Raw genomic sequence first — 16,829 nt, 5'->3', positions numbered from 1 at the left:
TTATTTTTCAAAAAACCAGATTTTTATTTGCTGATCTTTTTTTTTTTTGTTTTGTTTTCTGTTTTTTTTTTCAAGTCAAATATAAAAAGAAACGTCCTAGACCCTGTTTTCTGCATTCAAAATAGAGAAGCTGCTGCTATCAGAACACCTGCAGCCAATGACAGAAAAAGCGACTTCCTACTGCCCAGCCAATCGTAACCCTGCTCCTGTTGAAGCAGCCAATCAGACCTCTTCACATTCCTAAAAAACGACCGACATAAAGCACTAGAGCTTGGAGAACTTCCTGGGAAGCCAGATACCGAGGCACAATTTTTTTTTTTTTTTAAATAAGAGTCAGAAATAAAAATGGAAGGTTTCCACTGGTCAAGGTTTAAAAATAAAAAGGTTTCTTCCTGCAGCCAATCACGAGTCCTTAGCCCATCATAAATGCACCACTGGTGTCTCCCTGGATGCCAGCCCCGCCGAGTGGCCGTGGGGTGGGGAGTAGGGGAGGGGCAGGAGGGCTGGGGTTGGTGGGGGAGGCGGTCTCCTGTCACTCAGCTGGCCAAGGAGCCACACTGATCTTGGCCCTTGACAGCTTCCAGGGTGTTCCCAGGGGGTTGCAGCTACTGCCTCCAGTCTTCCGTCTCCAACCTGGAAAACGCCATCACCACATCCTCTGCACCCTGGTCGACAGAGTGCTGTGGCAGCTGGCTGAGCTGGCTGTCGACCACCCCTGCACAGGTGCAGGAACTCCTCTTCGCTGGCTGTCAGGTTCGAGCCCATCTTCCTCAGCATGAGAAGCACTCACACCTTCTGCTGAATATCCACCTCCTCCAGACTCTTCCCAGGAGCGCCCTCATGGCTCATCCCCCTGGCCAAGCTCTGGGGACTCCTGCTTCTGGAGATTAGCTTCAGGCCAACAGGTGCTCAACTGTGAGGAGAGGGCTGTGGCCAGGGAGCAAAGCAGGCGCCACCCTGGGCCACCCAACCCAGCCGGGCCGGTGGGAGCTGGGGGTCCGGAGCACGGTGCACGGTGGCCTGTTCCGGGGCGCACTCAGCAGTCATGGCGGAGGTAGCAGCAGCAGCGGGAGCAGCCACCTCAGCCTCCGCCTCCTGCTCCATGAGTCACTGCGGGGAGGGAGGGAGGCGCCAGGCGACTGGAGGAGGGCCCCGCCGAGGGGGCGGCATCGACTCTGCACGGCAGTGGAGGCCTATTTTGATGATCTTTTGTATTATTTTGTTTAAATTTTGTTGATTTCTTCTCTAATTTTAATTATTTCTTTTCTCCTACTAGTTTTGGGTTTGGTTTTCTGTTTTTTCTAGATCCTTGAGATGTATTGAAAGGTCATTTATTTGGAGCCTTTCCAAATTCTTGACGTAGGCGTCAATTGCTGTAAACTTTCCTCTTAACATTGCTTTTGCTGTATCCCATATGATTTGATATGTTGTGTTGTCTTCATTTGTTTCCAGAAATATTTTGATTTCTCTTTTTTTTTTAAACTTTTCTTTAATGAATATATATTTCCAAAGTACAGCTTATGAACTACATTGGCTTCCCCCACCCCCATGACTTCCTTTCCACCCACAATCCTCCCCTTTCCCGCTCTCTCTCCCCTTCCATTCATATCATTCAGACAAAAAAATACTAAGAGGGATAATGTATTAAGTTGTTCATTAACAGTCAGGGCTATGCTGATCAAGGCACCTTTTCTCATAGTGTCCATTTCACTTCAACAGGTTTCCTTTTTGGTGTTCAGTCAGTTGTCACCGATCAGGGAGAGAACATATGATATTTGTCCCTTTGGGACTGGCTTATTTCACTCAGCATGATGTGTTCCAGATTCCTCCATTTTGTTGCAAATGACTGGATTTCATTGTTTTTTTTTACTGCGGTATAGTATTCTAAAGAGAACATATGCCATAATTTCTTTATCCAGTCTACCGTTGATGGGCATTTAGGTTGGTTCCAGGTCTTGGCTCTTTTACTGGTAGGTTTTCTTCCTTTACCTTCTTTCATATTGATGGCCGTGTTTCTGTTTCTGAGTGTAGCACATCTTTAAGTATCTTTTGCAGGGCTGGACGAGTGGCGGCAAAGTCTTTCAATTTCTGTTTGCTACGAAAGGTCTTTATTTCACCTTCATTCACAAATGAGAGCTTAGCAGGATATAATATTCTGGGCTGGCAATTTTTCTCTCTTAGCACCTGTGCTATGTCTCGCCATTCCCTCCTAGCCTGTAGTGTTTCTGATGAGAAGTCTGCTGTGAGTCTAATTGGAGATCCTCTGAGAGTAATCTGACGTTTCTCTCTTGCACATTTTAGGATCTTTTCTTTATGTTTCACTGTGGTAAGTTTAATTACCACGTGTCGTGGTGAGGATCTCTTTTGGTCATGTTTACTGGGGGTTCTATGAGCTTCCTGTACTAGGATGTCTCTGTCCTTCTCCAAACCTGGAAAGTTCTCTGCTAGTATCTCACTAAAAAGGCCTTCTAATCCTTTCTCCCTCTCCATGCCTTCAGGAACTCCTAGAACTTGAATGTTGTTTTTTTTTTAATAGTATCCTGTAGATTCCCAACAATATTTTTTAGATTTCTAATTTCCTCTTCTTTTCTTTGGTTTGACTGTATGTTTTCCTGTGCTCTGTCTTCTAAGTCCGATATTCTCTCTTCTGCTTCACCCATTCTGTTTTTAAGGCTCTCTAATGTGTTTGTCATTTGATCTATTGAGCTCTTCATTTCATTTTGATTTCTCTTCACTATCACACTTTCCTATTTTACTAGTTTCTGCGTTTCATTTTGATTCTTCCTTAAAATTTCATTTTCACGAGAGAGATTTTCAATCCTGTCCAATAAGGATTTCTGTAGTTCAAGGATTTGCTTTTGAAAACTTCTAAATGTTCTTATCATGAATTTTTTTGAAATCCGTATCTTGCATTTCTTCTATTGCATCATCTTCATAATCTTGGCTTGGGGTGTTTTGTTTATTTGGAGGCATCACAGTGTCATCGTTGTTCTTGTTCCCTCGATTTTTGTGTTTGTTGCTTGGCATTGTTAATTCTTCTTCCCTCACTGTGAGTTTTTTTTTTTTATTTATACTATGTCCGTGTTAAGTGGACTGCCTGCTGTTGGAGGAGCCTTGGAGGCTTGAGATGGGTGTGGCCTGAGAGCTCTGCTTGGTTCTTCCGGGTTACGGGTGTGCAAAGGTGACACCCTCAGGTTATGTATATTAAATCTCTCTCTTTTATTTTATTTTATTTTATTTTATTTTATTTTATTTTATTTTATTTTTTATTCAGGAGGTAAGTAATACCGCACGGCTGAGCAGAACTGATGGTGTTTAGCTTCTGATCTGTGGCTTCTACCCAAAGAAAAGAGTCTGTGCCGGTTCAGTTTCTGCTGTGGACTCCCACTGGGTTGCCTAGGCTACTGAATTGTAGCCTTAGCTCTCCCCTTTTGTTATGTATATCCCGAGTGGGGCCTGCTCTTTGTCTCTTGCTCGCCTTTGCAAGGTTGGTGGAGAGAGAGAAACTGTTTGTACCAGTACCCCCCCACCCTTTTTTTTTTTCTTTTTTTTCCCCTTCTCTCCTGTAGTCAGTCTGGTGAACTTTCCCACCTCAAAGCCCAGCTTCCCTCTAGATTCTGTCCACCGTTTCCCCGCCAGTGTCTCAGGTTACTGAGCTCACCTCCCCTTCCAGTGTCGACGTGTGGACTCAGAGCCCTGGGCATCCCTGCTCTCCCCTCTGGTGTCTGTGTGACATCCACTCCCCTTCCCGCACTGGCGCGCAGAACTTGCAGCTCCCCCGGCTCGGCTTCCATGCCGTGGGTGACCTTGCTCTCCCAGTATGTCTGAGTCACAGCCACTAGATCTGGAAGAGTTTCCTCTGCAATTTTTTCCTGATCCTTTTTCTGAGGCTACCGTAACTCCACTTTTATTAAACTAAATTTTCCCGGACTATTGGTGTGCGCCCTCACTATTCCACCATCTTGGCTCCGCCCCTGATTTCTCTTTTGATTTCTTCCAAGACCCACTATTCATTAAGGAACATGTTGTTCAGTCTCCATGTGTTTTCATATGTTATAGAGATTCCTGAGTTGCTGATTTCCAGCTTTCATTGCATTGTGTTCCAAGAAGATGCATGGCATGATTTTGATTTTTTTTTTTAATTTGCTGAAACTTGCTTTGAGGAATAGCATGTGGTCAATTCTAGAGAAGGTTCAATGCACAAGCTAGAAGAATGTATATTCTGCCACTGTAAAATGAAAAGTTCCATAGATATCTGTTAGGTCTATTTGGCCTACAGTGTTGATTAACTCTCCTGTTTCTTTGCTGATTTTTTGGCTAGTTTATTTTTCTAGTGCTGAAAGTGGGGTATTAAAATCTGCATTAATATTGTGTTTGACTCTATGTCTTCCTTTAGATCTCTTAACATTTCTTTTAAATAGTTAGGTGCCCTGTAATTAGGTGTATATACGTTTTAATGGTCACATGTTCCTGTTGAATTGATCCCTAGATCATTACATAGTCTCCTTTTTTGTCTCTTTTACCAGTTTTTGTGTTAAAGTCTATTTTGTCTGATATTAGGATGGCTACACCAGGTCTTTTTTGGTTTTTGTTAGTGTAATATCTTTTTCTATCCTTTCACTTCCAGTCTTTGTGCATCTTTGTTGGTGATATGTGTTTCTTGTAGGAAGAAAATAGATGGGTTTTATATTTTAATCCATTCAGCCTATCTATTTGTTTTAACTGGAGAGTTAAGGCCATTTACATTCAAGGTGACTATTGGTAAATAATGAGTTTACCCTGCCAATTTTCCATAAATATTCCTATTTTTTCTTTGGATTTCCTTTGTACTTTTACTGGGAGCTTCCTTCCTTTATCTCTTCCATAGTGATAACCATGTTTCTGTGTGCAGCATATCCTTAAGCATCTTCTGCAGGGTTGGACAGGTGGTGACAGATGCTTTTAGTTTCTGTTTGTCATGGAAAGTCTTTATTTCACCCCAGGCCATAGCAGAGAGCTGGACATGAAGAGGAGCAGCTGGGACTAGAACCAGCACCCATATGGGATGCCAACACTTCAGGCCAGGGCGTTAACCCGCTGTGCCACAGCGCCAGCCCTCTGTAAGGTTTCTGATCAGATGTCTGCATTGAGTCTAATTGGAGATCCTCTGGAAGTAATTTGGCATTTCTCTTGTGTACATTTTAGATCTTTTATTTCTGTGTTACTCTGGAGAGTTTGATCACAATGTGTTGTGGTGAAGATCTTTTCTAGTCATGTCTATTAGGGGTTCTATGTGCTTCCTGTACATGGATACCCCTTTCCTTCTCCAAATTGGGGAAATTTTCTGTTATTATTTCACTAAAAAGGCCTTCTAATAGTTTTTCTCTTTCCATGCCTCTAGGAACTCCTAGAACCCATATGTTGGGCCATTTGGTAATATCCTTTAGATTTCCAACAGTGTTCTTTAGTTTTCCAATTTCTTCTTCTTGTGTTTGATCTGAGCATATAATTTCCTGTGCTTTGTCATCTAAGTTTGATATTTTTTCTTCTCGTTCACTGATTCTGTTGTTTAGTCTCTCCATTGTATTTTTTATTTGTTCTATTGAATTCTTCATTTCCAAGATTTCATTTTGTTTTCTCTTTAAGATCTCAATTTCTTGGGAGAAATTTTCTTTCATGTCATGTATGGATTTCGTTAATTTGTGCATTTGCTTCTGATTACTACTAAGTAATCCAATGATCTATTTTTTGAATTCCATTTCTGTCATTTCTTTAATCTCATCATCTTCACAATCTAGTATTACAGTGTTGTGTTCTTTTGGGGGTGTCATGTTGTCTTCTTTGTTCTTGTTTCTTGGATTGGTGCATTTGTTATCCAGCATTTGTGGGAATACTCATTGGCTTCTTTGAATTTTTGCTGTGGTGGCTTTTACCTTTGACTATATCTGATTGGATTAGTGAGGTGTCTGCTTTCAGGGAATCCCTAGAGGTGTGTGGTGAGACTGGCCAGGGAGCTCTGTTCAGTGCTCCAGGGTTAAGGATGTGTCTGAGTTGACACACCTAGGTTTGGCATGGTAAATCTTTGTTTTTGTTAATCAGAGAGGAGGTTTCTTCTTGTCTTGTCTGTTGGCTTAGACTCAGCTGAGCTCCTCTCCTCAAAGGAGATCAGTTCCTAGGTGCTAGCCCCATGAGTATTTTTTGTCTGCGCTACCACAAGGACCACACAAATGATCTGTGCAGTCCTCAGTAGAAGCTCATATTCCCCAGAAATGTCTCTTGCTAGGTAGCCAGGGAGCCCTGATTGTGTGGAGCCTCCTACAGTGACTGCCCAGTGTCCCAGCTACACCCTGAGTTTCCCCAGGCAGCCTCAGTGTTTTCAAAGTCCTGGCACACAAACCTCCCACAGTCACGAGCATCCAGTCCTCTGTCTGTTCTCCCTACCAGACTTAGGAGTCTCCACTTGGCTGGTTGCTGGGCATAGACATGAGCTGGGGCAGCTGTTACATATGTCCAATGTGGCACCTTCTCTCTGTCAGCTTGTTACAGGATGCCTTTACAGGGTGATCAGGGAGAGAGGAAAATATGCCCCTCCTTTGTTTTTTTCTCTTCCAGTTTGTCAGGTGGGTACAATATCCACCCAGGGCTCCAAGCCAAATTCCCTCTAGGCTCTTCATGCAGCTTTTTTCAACAGTGGCTTGGGCTGCTGCCGTCTGGTATCTCCTTGCTCTCCGACAGTGTTGCAGAGACTCTTGGCTGGTAAGTTCCCAAGTTGTGTGTGTCTTCATCCTCCACATAGGTCCACCATGTTCCTCCAATTTACATAGGTCCACTGTGTTCCTCCAATTTACATAGAGTTTCCTCTGCTATTTTCTCCCTAACTCTTCCCTGAGACTGCACTCTTTCCGCTTTTTTAAAACTATCTTCTCCTAGACTAGAGCAGTAAGCTCCTTCCCTATTCTTTCACCTTAATCCACTTCTCAACTGTTTTTAAAAATTATTTTATTTAAGGAATACAACTTCATGCATTTAATATATGCAGATTTGGGACCAGAAGAATTCTTCCTCCCACCCATACTCCTGTCCTTCATTCTCCTCCCTCTTTCTTTCCCATTCTTATTTTTTACAGAGATAAATTTTTCAGATAACTTTTGTACTTATAAAATTAACCCTGCACTAAATGGAGAGTTCTCCAATTAGTATGAAGAAAAAAGAAAAAAAAAATGTTCCTCGACAATCAAGGCAAAGGCTCTTCAAAATCTACACATCTTAGTGTCAGTTTCACTCCTATAGATTGCATTTTAGGTACTGTATTAGTTAACACAGATCAGAGAGGCCATATGATACTTGTCTTTTTTTTTTTAAAGATTGATTTATTTATTTGAAAGAGTTTCACAAAAAGAGAAGGAGAGGCAGAGAGAGAGAAAGAGGTCTTCCATTCGCTGGTTCACTCCCCAGTTGGCCACAATGGCCGGAGCTGTGCTGATCTGACTCCAGGAGCCAGAAGCCTCCTCCGGGTCAAGCAACTCTTAAACCCACAAATTTGCACTAGCAAGAATGAGACTGTGAAAGGTGTGCAGTGGCCAAGAAAGGTATTTGTCTTTTTGTGACTGGCTTACTTCACTAAGGATAATGGTTTCCAGTTGTATCCATTTTCTTGTAAATAAAAGGATTTCATTTTTTACTGCTGTGTAGTATTCCATATAGATCATCTCATATAATTTCCCTTACTTAAAACTGACTGCTTTTAGACTTTACACATATCTTTAATATATGGTCATAATGACACCTAGGTTTAGTGTTTTACTAATTAAGTATTGTAGGCCCACCCAATTCATATCTCCAACAAACCATCAGGGAACTTGTTGTTTGATTGATTTGAGGTTCTTTCAAAAAATTAATGGAAAATATAATTAAGAGATTAGTATTTTGGTGCAAAAATTTTTTTGACATCCATGCATAGTTTTTTTCAATGAACTTTTTGAAGACCACTTGTATTGTTTTACTCTCTCCACTTGAATAATTTTCAACTCTTGATTAAAGTATTGGTACATCACTGTCTACTTCCCTTACTCCTTTTCCCTATATAAAAAGAATTGGACTTATTTCAATGTTTATATAGGATTTTATATGCTAATCTCTTATGCATTTACTGTGTTTTCATATCATGAAGTCTAATTATTTACCCAATTATAGAACTATGAGTTCTGATACAGATAAGAACATTATATTCAATGTCTAATACTGAATAACTATTCCATAAATATTATTTAAATGTTTTTTGATATACCAAAGTAGATTTTGGTGTTTTAAAATTTTAATGGGAGATAGCTGACTTTCTTCTTACTTGAGTGGACCACTTGCTTATGCAAAAACATAGTGAGAGTAATAACACAGTCATTTTGCTGAGATAATGTATCACCAGCTTTGAAAAGTTTATTAGAATTGCTGTTCTCTAGGTCAGTGGTGTGCAGTGTTGTTTTCTGAAAGAGAGGAGTTGAATCAATTTGCATGAAGATCTCATAACTTTTTAAAGAAGAAGGACGATAGACTTGACCTTTCTTCCTGGGATTCTGATTATTGCAGTGAAGCTGGGTGGAACTGCTTCAGGACCCATTACAGGAAAAGATAATAAGATCCTTCAAATAGAATTCTCCATAAGGATGGAAGATCAAGGCTGATTTGAGTCAAAATTACATTGCAAGAGTTCTGGTTCCTCTCACTGTGAGACATATTAGAATCTCTTCCAGATCCAGCTATTTCTACACAGTTCTGTAAGTTGGGGAACAGTTGAATATGGTGGGGAAAATGAGAACTAGTGTCCGTCTAGAATCACTTTGGCTAATCTTGTGAGATTGTTTTTCTTTGAGGAATGGTAGTGGTCTGAGGATGGAGTTTGGCTAATGAGGGAATGTTGCTGTGGTGAGCAGTATTCCATTACAGCAACCTAGAGTGAGACTAACTCATGCCATAGCTGCAGGCTGGAAATTGGTTCTCTGTCTACTCTGGTTTCATTTTGAAATAACGACCCATTTAGACAACAAACAATTTGTGTTGTAGTGCAATTTCTGGAAGAAAACAATGTTTAGAGAAATGACTTGTTTTTTAATCTGGCAAGTGGGAAGATCAAGCATCCATAAGTGTATCTGATGTCGGTAGAACCTTCCATGTCAGGTTAGGATGGATTAGGTAAATGAAATAGTGATGATTATGTATGTAATTCCCATGCTGCAAGGTTTAACAAGGAGAACTTGGGCTTTGGAGTGAAAACGGTTGGTGCTAGAACGTGATTCTAATATTTACTACCTGTGTACATGTGGGCAGTTATTTAGCCTCTGTGATCATCAGTTCCTATTTTTTTTTCACTAGTGCATGTTCACATCTATTTCAGAAGACAATCTTTTGTGAGACAATTCAAACATCCTGATTCCCAGTTTACCTCTGCCTTCCCATTTTTTGTCACATTTCGCTATCACATAGAAACCACTCACAGACCGCTATATATTTTTTAAATTCTGACCTAGATTAGGGCTGAACAACATATGTAATGAAAGACTGATTGCTAGCAGTACACACAGACTCCGTTCTCTTTTTGGATCTGAGTGTGACAACATTACTATTTCACATCTTCTATTAAGTCCTATTTCTTCTCTACAGTTAAGAATATGCTTCTCTTTCACATAGAGACAATGGTTGGGATCAGAATGGGATCAAAATTCAGAAGGAAACAAAATAGAAGTTGAAGAGAAAATGCTTTCAAGAGGAAGTGAAAATATAGGAGGCTCTAGATTGCTCAGGATTGTGGTTTCAGTACTAGAAAAACTATTCTTGTGCTCTGCGTTTATAACAAGACAAAGGCTATTGGGAACTTGCTGAAGTATTTTTTGACTGGAACTAAATTCGCTTTGTAACTGTTCTTAAAATCACCCTATGGTCCTTATGGTTCATTTTAGTTCCCTCTATAATATATGCTTCTGAAGATGAGGGACTGGTGTTTACATTGTTTGTTGTTGAATCCTTAACCAATCCATTGACTCATCCACTCATTCAAAAATATTTTTGTGTTCCTGCTCTTTGATAGAACTCTCCTATATAAGTGAAAAAGACATATTTACCTTGTATTAATAAAGCTTTTTATTTTCATATGGAAAGTACATAATTATCAAGAACAGCAAAATATATTTTCCCATATTATTTCCTAATAAATAGGGAATTGTTAGAGATGATTGATAGGGATGTTGTACTTTATATAGAGTGGTAGTTGAAAGAATCAGCAGACCAAAGAACTATGATAAAACATGCATGGTACAAGGAACATGAAGCACAAAATTGTGAAATGTTAGAAAGCCTGTCAAGTTCTGATGATCCATAGAAACTAGTAGATCAGGAGGATAGGAAATGATGTTTGAACTCAGTAGACACTCAATAAACACTTACTTTCTTTCTTTGTTTTTATTTTTTTAAGTTTAAGAAATTATTACTAGTTTTATTTTTTGTTGACAAATCATAATTATATTTATGCAGTACAAATATTTTGATACATATCCATGTGTATGTAGCACGTAAAACATGGTATTATTAAACCAAGCTAATTAACATTTGTCATCTCTCTTACCTAACATTTTTTATGGTGACATGTTTAAAACTTATTCTCTTATTTTGAAATAAAAATATATAATATGTTATCAGTGACTGAATCACTCTATTATGCAATACATCCCAGAGTCTATTCCTACTATTCATGTGATACTTTGTACCTTCTGATTTACATCTCTTGATTTCCACCTTTCCCATTCTCTACTTTTATGACTTCAACTTTATTATATTCCATCTATAAATATGGTCATGTGATATTTATCTTTGTGTGCCTGGTTTCTTTCACTTAGTGTAATGTTTCTTGAATTCATCTATGTTGTTATAAATAACAAGATTTATCCTCTTTTTAAGGCTGAATAGTATTCCATTGCTGAATAGTAATCCATTCTGTACACATATACCACATTCTCTTTATTTGTTCATCCATTGATGGATACTAATGTTGTTTCCATATCTTGGCTGTCTTGAGTAGTGGTGCAGTGAATGTGGGAGTGCAGATATCCCATTTACATATTTATTGATGTGGATTCATTCTGAGAGGAGAAGCGTGGTGGGGGCAAGAGGCCCAGAGTCATGACACAGACGCCAGGAGTCGGGTGAAAGCAGGCTGGAGGCAAGCAGCTGGCAGACTCTTTTATTTCAGTTGGCACAGCAGCTTATATAGCCAAGGCAGCCAATCTGGTCAAGGGGTGGTTTATGCCATAACCAATCACTGCCTGTTGCCAGGCAGGCTCCTTAGCCAGGTGGGTACTTGTGGGGAGCAACCCGGACTAGACTAAGTTACTGGAATTAAGACTTATTCTATACATCTGCTCTCCCACAATATGGCGCTGAGAAGGGAGAAACAGCTTCTACGCAGCTGCCTCCAGTTCAACTAATAAACTGTAGGACCTGCTCCTGATTGGAGGAGAGCAGCGTACTCGGCGTGTGGGTAGCAGAGTTGGGATTAGTGGAAGAGGACTATAAAGGAGGAGAGAGACACCATGCACCAGGAACATCTAAGGGGAACATCTAAGAGGAACACCTGTGCAGCCCCCGAGAGAGCTGGCCGGTGGTGTGCCGCTCCCCCGCGGAAGTGGGGAATGTGGCAGGGGGAACCGCCCTTCCACGGAGGTGGAAGGGACGGCAGCCAACCCGGGAAGAACCAGCAGCAAACCCGGGGAGGGCCGAGCAGATGAAAGAACAGTGCAGGGTCCTGTGTCGTTCCTCCACGAAGACGGGGAGCGACAGTACTGAAGCCATTTCCTGAGTAACTGACGCTTGCTCACCCATGCCATCTTGGCACAGCCTTCTCATTCCACTGCACATATTTATTTCATTTCCTACTGAAAGGTCTTTCATCTTTTCAATAAAAGCTCTTCTAACTGGTATAAGATGAAATCTCATTATGGTTTTATTTTGAATTTCCCCAGTGTTTAGTTATGATGGGCGCTTTTTCTGGTATCTATTGGCCACTAGTATGTCTTTTTATTTTTTTTTTTTCTTTTGAGATAGCTTTGGATCTGCTCAATTCCAGCCATTGTGGCCATTCGTGGCATGAACCAGCAGATGGAAGGCCTGTCTCTGTCATTCCCTCTCTCTGTAATTTTGACTCTCGAGGAAATAAATCTTAAAAAAAAGAAATGTCTGTTCAAATCATTTTCCATTTTTAAAATTAGGTTGTTTTCTTGAAATTGAGTTGAGTTCCTTATACAGTTTGAAGGTTAATCCTTTGTCGAATATATGGCTTGCAAATATTTTCTTTAATTCTGTTTATTGTCTCTTTGCTAATAATTTTCTTTGTTGGGCTGATTTCTTTTTTTAGTTTGATGCCATCCCATTTTCCTATTTTTGTTTCATTGCTTGTGTTTGGGGGTCATATTAAAAAATACATTGCCCAGAGAGATGTTGTAGAGTTTTCCCTCTATGTTTCTTTTCAGTATTTTTACATGTTCAGATCTTATATTTAATTCTTAATTCATTTTGAGTTCATTTTTCTATATGGTATAAACTAAGGGTCTAATTTCTTTTTTTAGCATGTAGATGTCCAGTTTTCTAAACTCTATTTAGTGAAGAGACTTTTCTTCTCAACTATGTGTTCTTGGCATTTTGTCAAAAATCATTTAAATGCATGAGTTTATTTCTATCTGGTTCCATTGGTTAACAATTCTGTTTTTTTGCCTGTAATATGCTTTGATTACAATCACTTTATATCATGTTTTGATATCAGGGAGTGTGACACCTCCAGCTTTGTCATTTTTGCTCAAGATTTATTGTTTTATTTAGGTATTTCGTGGTAACCATACACATTTAGGGATTATTTCTTATATTGAAATTTTGGTAGGAATTCTGTTGAATCTATATATAACTTTGGGTTGTATGGACATTTTCACATTAATTCTTCTAATCTGTGATTACCAGGTATCTTTCTATTTATTTTGTTTTCTTCAGTTTCTTTCATCAGAGTTTTGTAGTTTTGTTTACAAAGGCTTTTCAGTAGGTTTATAGAAAAATGGAATTAAAAGATAAGTTTATTTTGGTGCATTATTTTTCAAAATCTATCACAAATTTTTCATAATATATATTTTCTAGGAACTTTTTGAAGTATCCTCATATGTGTCTTTTACCTCCTTTACACTTTAGGATATAAATTTCTGTTTTTGCTATTGTAAATGTGGTTATTAGTTTGTTGTTAGTATATTGAAATGCTACTGATTACTGTATGTTGATTTTGTATTTTGAAATTTTGCTACTTTTTATTTTTTGCATATGTACATTCTTCAGGGTTTTCTATGTATAAAATCATGTGATCAGAAAATAGAGAAAATTTCGCTGCTTCCTCCCCTCTTTGGAAGCCTCTCATTTCTTTCTTTTGCCTAGTTGCTCTGGCTAGGACTCCTAGTACTTTGTTGAAAAGAGGTGGTAAGGGTGGGCATCCTTGCCCTGATCTTAGAAGAAAAACTTACAACTTTTCAACATTGAGAAAGATGTTAACTATGGGTGTCACATATGGCCTTTATTGTCTCAAGCTGTATTCTTCTATAGCTAATTAGTTGAGAGTGTTTCTTTTTCTTATAATGAAAGGGTATTAACTTTTGTCAAATATTTTTCCTGCATGTATTGAGACAATCATATGATTTTTATCCTTCATTTTGTTAACACGGTGACTCACATTTATATGTTGAACCAACCTTGCATCCTTGGAATAAATCCCAATTGATTATGTTGAATGGTTATTTTCATGTGTTCTTTAATTTGATTTGCAAATATTTTCTTAAGAACTTTTACATCTATCATCATATTTGCCTATACTTTTCTTGCAGTGTCTTTGTTTTCAGTATCAGGGTAATGTTAGCTTCAGAAATTCAGTTTGGAGCTATTCCCTCAACTTGATTATTTGGGATGAGTTTGAGAAAAATTGCTACTAGTTCTGTAAGTCTTTAGTAGAATTTAGCAGTGAAATCATCTGGTCATGGACTTTTATTTGATGAGATACTTTTTATTAATCTCCTTGCTTGTTAATGATCTGTGAAGATTTTCTACTTCTTCATGTTTCAGTCTTGGTAATTGGTCCATTTCTTTTAGGTTATCCAATTTCTTGGATATAATTGTTGACCTAAGCTTGTTATGACCACCCCTTGTGTTGCTGTCTAGTGGCAACTCCATTGGTTGGAATGCAAAGCCACCAACAAGATCTGTGCCCTGGTAACTGTGAGCCCCAACCTCATTCTTTGTTTCTGACTCCAATTTTCTAGTCTTAAGATACTCCCAATTTTCTGAAAGTTATTTGGGATCTTTTGTTGTTCCATGGCTTTTAGGATTGTTTTTTCTATCTCTACAAAAAAATGCTGCAGGAATATTGAGGGGATGATGTGGAATCTAAAGATTGATTTGGGTAGTATGAACATTTTAATAATACATATATTCTCAAACTGTTAACACAAAATATCTTTCCATTTTTCTCTCTTTTTCACTTGTCATCCTTATGTATTTCTGTGTTTTTAAAATTTATTACATCAGTATTTTGTAATTTTTAGTGTATAAGTCATTCACTTCCTTGCCTAAATTTATTCCTAACTATTTTATTCCTTTTGATGCTACTATAAATAAAATTTTTTTCTTAATTTATTTTTTGGGCAGTATGTTTAAAGTATATAGAAATGCAGTTGATTTTTTGTAAACTGCAAGTTTTCTGAATTCATTTACCAATTCTGACAGTTTTGTATTTGTGGAGTTTGTTCTGATGTAAATGTATCCTCTAAGGGGATGAGATAAGAGTGAGTAACCCCAGAGTGGTGGGGTTGCTGAATGTGTACCTACAACTCACTTTTCTCACTATTGAAATTGTAGGCCCAGTGTTTCTGTGGGACAGAGAACTGTTCTGCCTTCTTATTGACTTCACTCTGTCTATTATTAATATGTATATTCACTGGCACCGCAGCTCACTAGGCTAATCCTCCGCCTTGCGGTGCCGGCACACCGGGTTCTAGTCCCGGTTGGGGCGCCGGATTCTGTCCCGGTTGCTCCTCTTCCAGGCCTGCTCTCTGCTGTGGCCAGGGAGTGCAGTGGAGGATGGCCCAAGTGCTTGGGCCCTGCACCCCATGGGAGACCAGGAGAAGCACCTGGCTCCAGGCTTTGGATCAGCGCGGTGCGCCGGCCGCAGCGTGCCGGCCATTGGAGGGTGAACCAACGGCAAAGGAAGACCTTTCTCTCTGTCTCTCTCTCTCTCACTGTCCACTCTGCCTGTCAAAAAAAAAAAATGTGTATTCTTCTTAGAATGTTAGCACTATGTTTCCTTCTCATTGGCCTAGTCTTTTCTTGTTTTTAACTTTTATTTAGTAAATATAAATTTCCAAAGTACAGTTTATGGATTACAATGGCTTTTTCCCCTCCATAACTTCCCTGCCACCCGCAACCCTCCCATCTCCCTCTCCCTCTTCCATTCCCTTCACATTAAAATTCATTTTCAATTCTCTTTATATACTGAAGATCAATTTAGTATATATTAAGTAAAGATTTCAACAGTTTGCACCCACACAGAACATAAAGTGTAAAATACTGTTTGAGTACTAGTTATAGCATTAATTCACATTGAACAACACATTAAGGACAGAGATCCTACATGGGGAGTAAGTGCACAGTGACTCCTGTTGTTGACTTAACAATTGACACTCTTGTTTATGGCGTCAGTAAACTTCCTAGGCTCTTGTCATGAGTTGCCAAGGCTATGGAAGCCTTTTGAGTTTGCCGACGTCGATCTTATTCCAACAGGGTCATAGTCAAAGTGGAAGTTCTCTCCTCCCTTCAGAGAAAGTTACCTCCTTCTTTGATGGCCTGTTCTTTCCACTGGGATCTCACTCACAGAAATCTTTCATTTAGTTTTTTTTTTTTTTTTTTTTTTTTCGTGCCAGAGTGTCTGGGTTTTCCATGCCTAAAATATTCTCATGGGCTCTTCAGCCAGATCCGAATGCCTTAAGGGCTGATTCTGATGGCCTAGTCTTTTCTAATGATTTTTTTTTTTACTTTCTTTTTGAAAGATAGAGAAACACAAAGAGGAATACACACACACACACACACACACAAACACACACGCAGTGATATTTCACCTGTTGGATCATTCTCCAATTGGCCGCAATGGCTGTGGCTGGAACAGGCTAAAGCTAGGAGTCTGGAACAATTGGGTTTCTCACAGGGGATACAGGGGCCCAAGAACTTGAATTATCTTCTGCTGCCTTCTCAGGCACTTTAGCAGGAAGATGGATTGGACGTGGAGCAGCCAGGATTTGGACTGGTTCTCATATGGGGTGCTGGCATAGCAGATGATGGCTTAACCTGCCGTGCTACAACACTGGCTCCTGGCCTAGTATTAATACTCTTCTCATTCAGCTACCCCATCTACTTGAGTAGCAAATTCTTGTGTGTTTCTATATTTTTCCCAGCTCTCACACTAACCCAAACTTACTGTTTTTGACCTGTGGCTACTAATTTTCCCAGTGTTAAGTCTTCTGAGCTTTTATTTTGGTTGCAGACTTGACTTCCTATAGTTGATACCATCATTCTTTTCCTAGTATCCCATTTTATCTTTTCTCCTCCAGCTATAAACTGTAGTATTAGGAAAATGACCACACTTATATCTCCAACAATTTCTCATGGGCTAATGCCACTAATATCTTTACTTTGTGATTGGTTGAAGGAAGGGCAGTTTAAACCATTCAATGATAGACTTTCTATGGTCAGATTGTTACATACAGCTCCACCACCTAAGTTGGTCTACTCAT

The 16,829-nt window shown here is 39.3% G+C and overlaps 1 pseudogene; it reads right to left on the bottom strand.

The window, feature by feature from the left end:
* Nucleotides 1–605: 605 nt before the first annotated feature.
* On the bottom strand, nt 606–849 carry LOC100358594 (beta-catenin-interacting protein 1 pseudogene; annotated as a pseudogene).
* Nucleotides 850–16,829: the final 15,980 nt, after the last annotated feature.

The sequence above is a fragment of the Oryctolagus cuniculus genome, chromosome 6 (genome assembly GCF_051225735.1).
Source record: "Oryctolagus cuniculus isolate XC-2025 breed Fujian yellow rabbit chromosome 6, ASM5122573v1, whole genome shotgun sequence".
Lineage (NCBI taxonomy): Eukaryota > Metazoa > Chordata > Mammalia > Lagomorpha > Leporidae > Oryctolagus > Oryctolagus cuniculus.
Note: the sequence above shows the minus strand (reverse complement) of the source record. Positions and strands in the feature narration are given on the sequence as shown.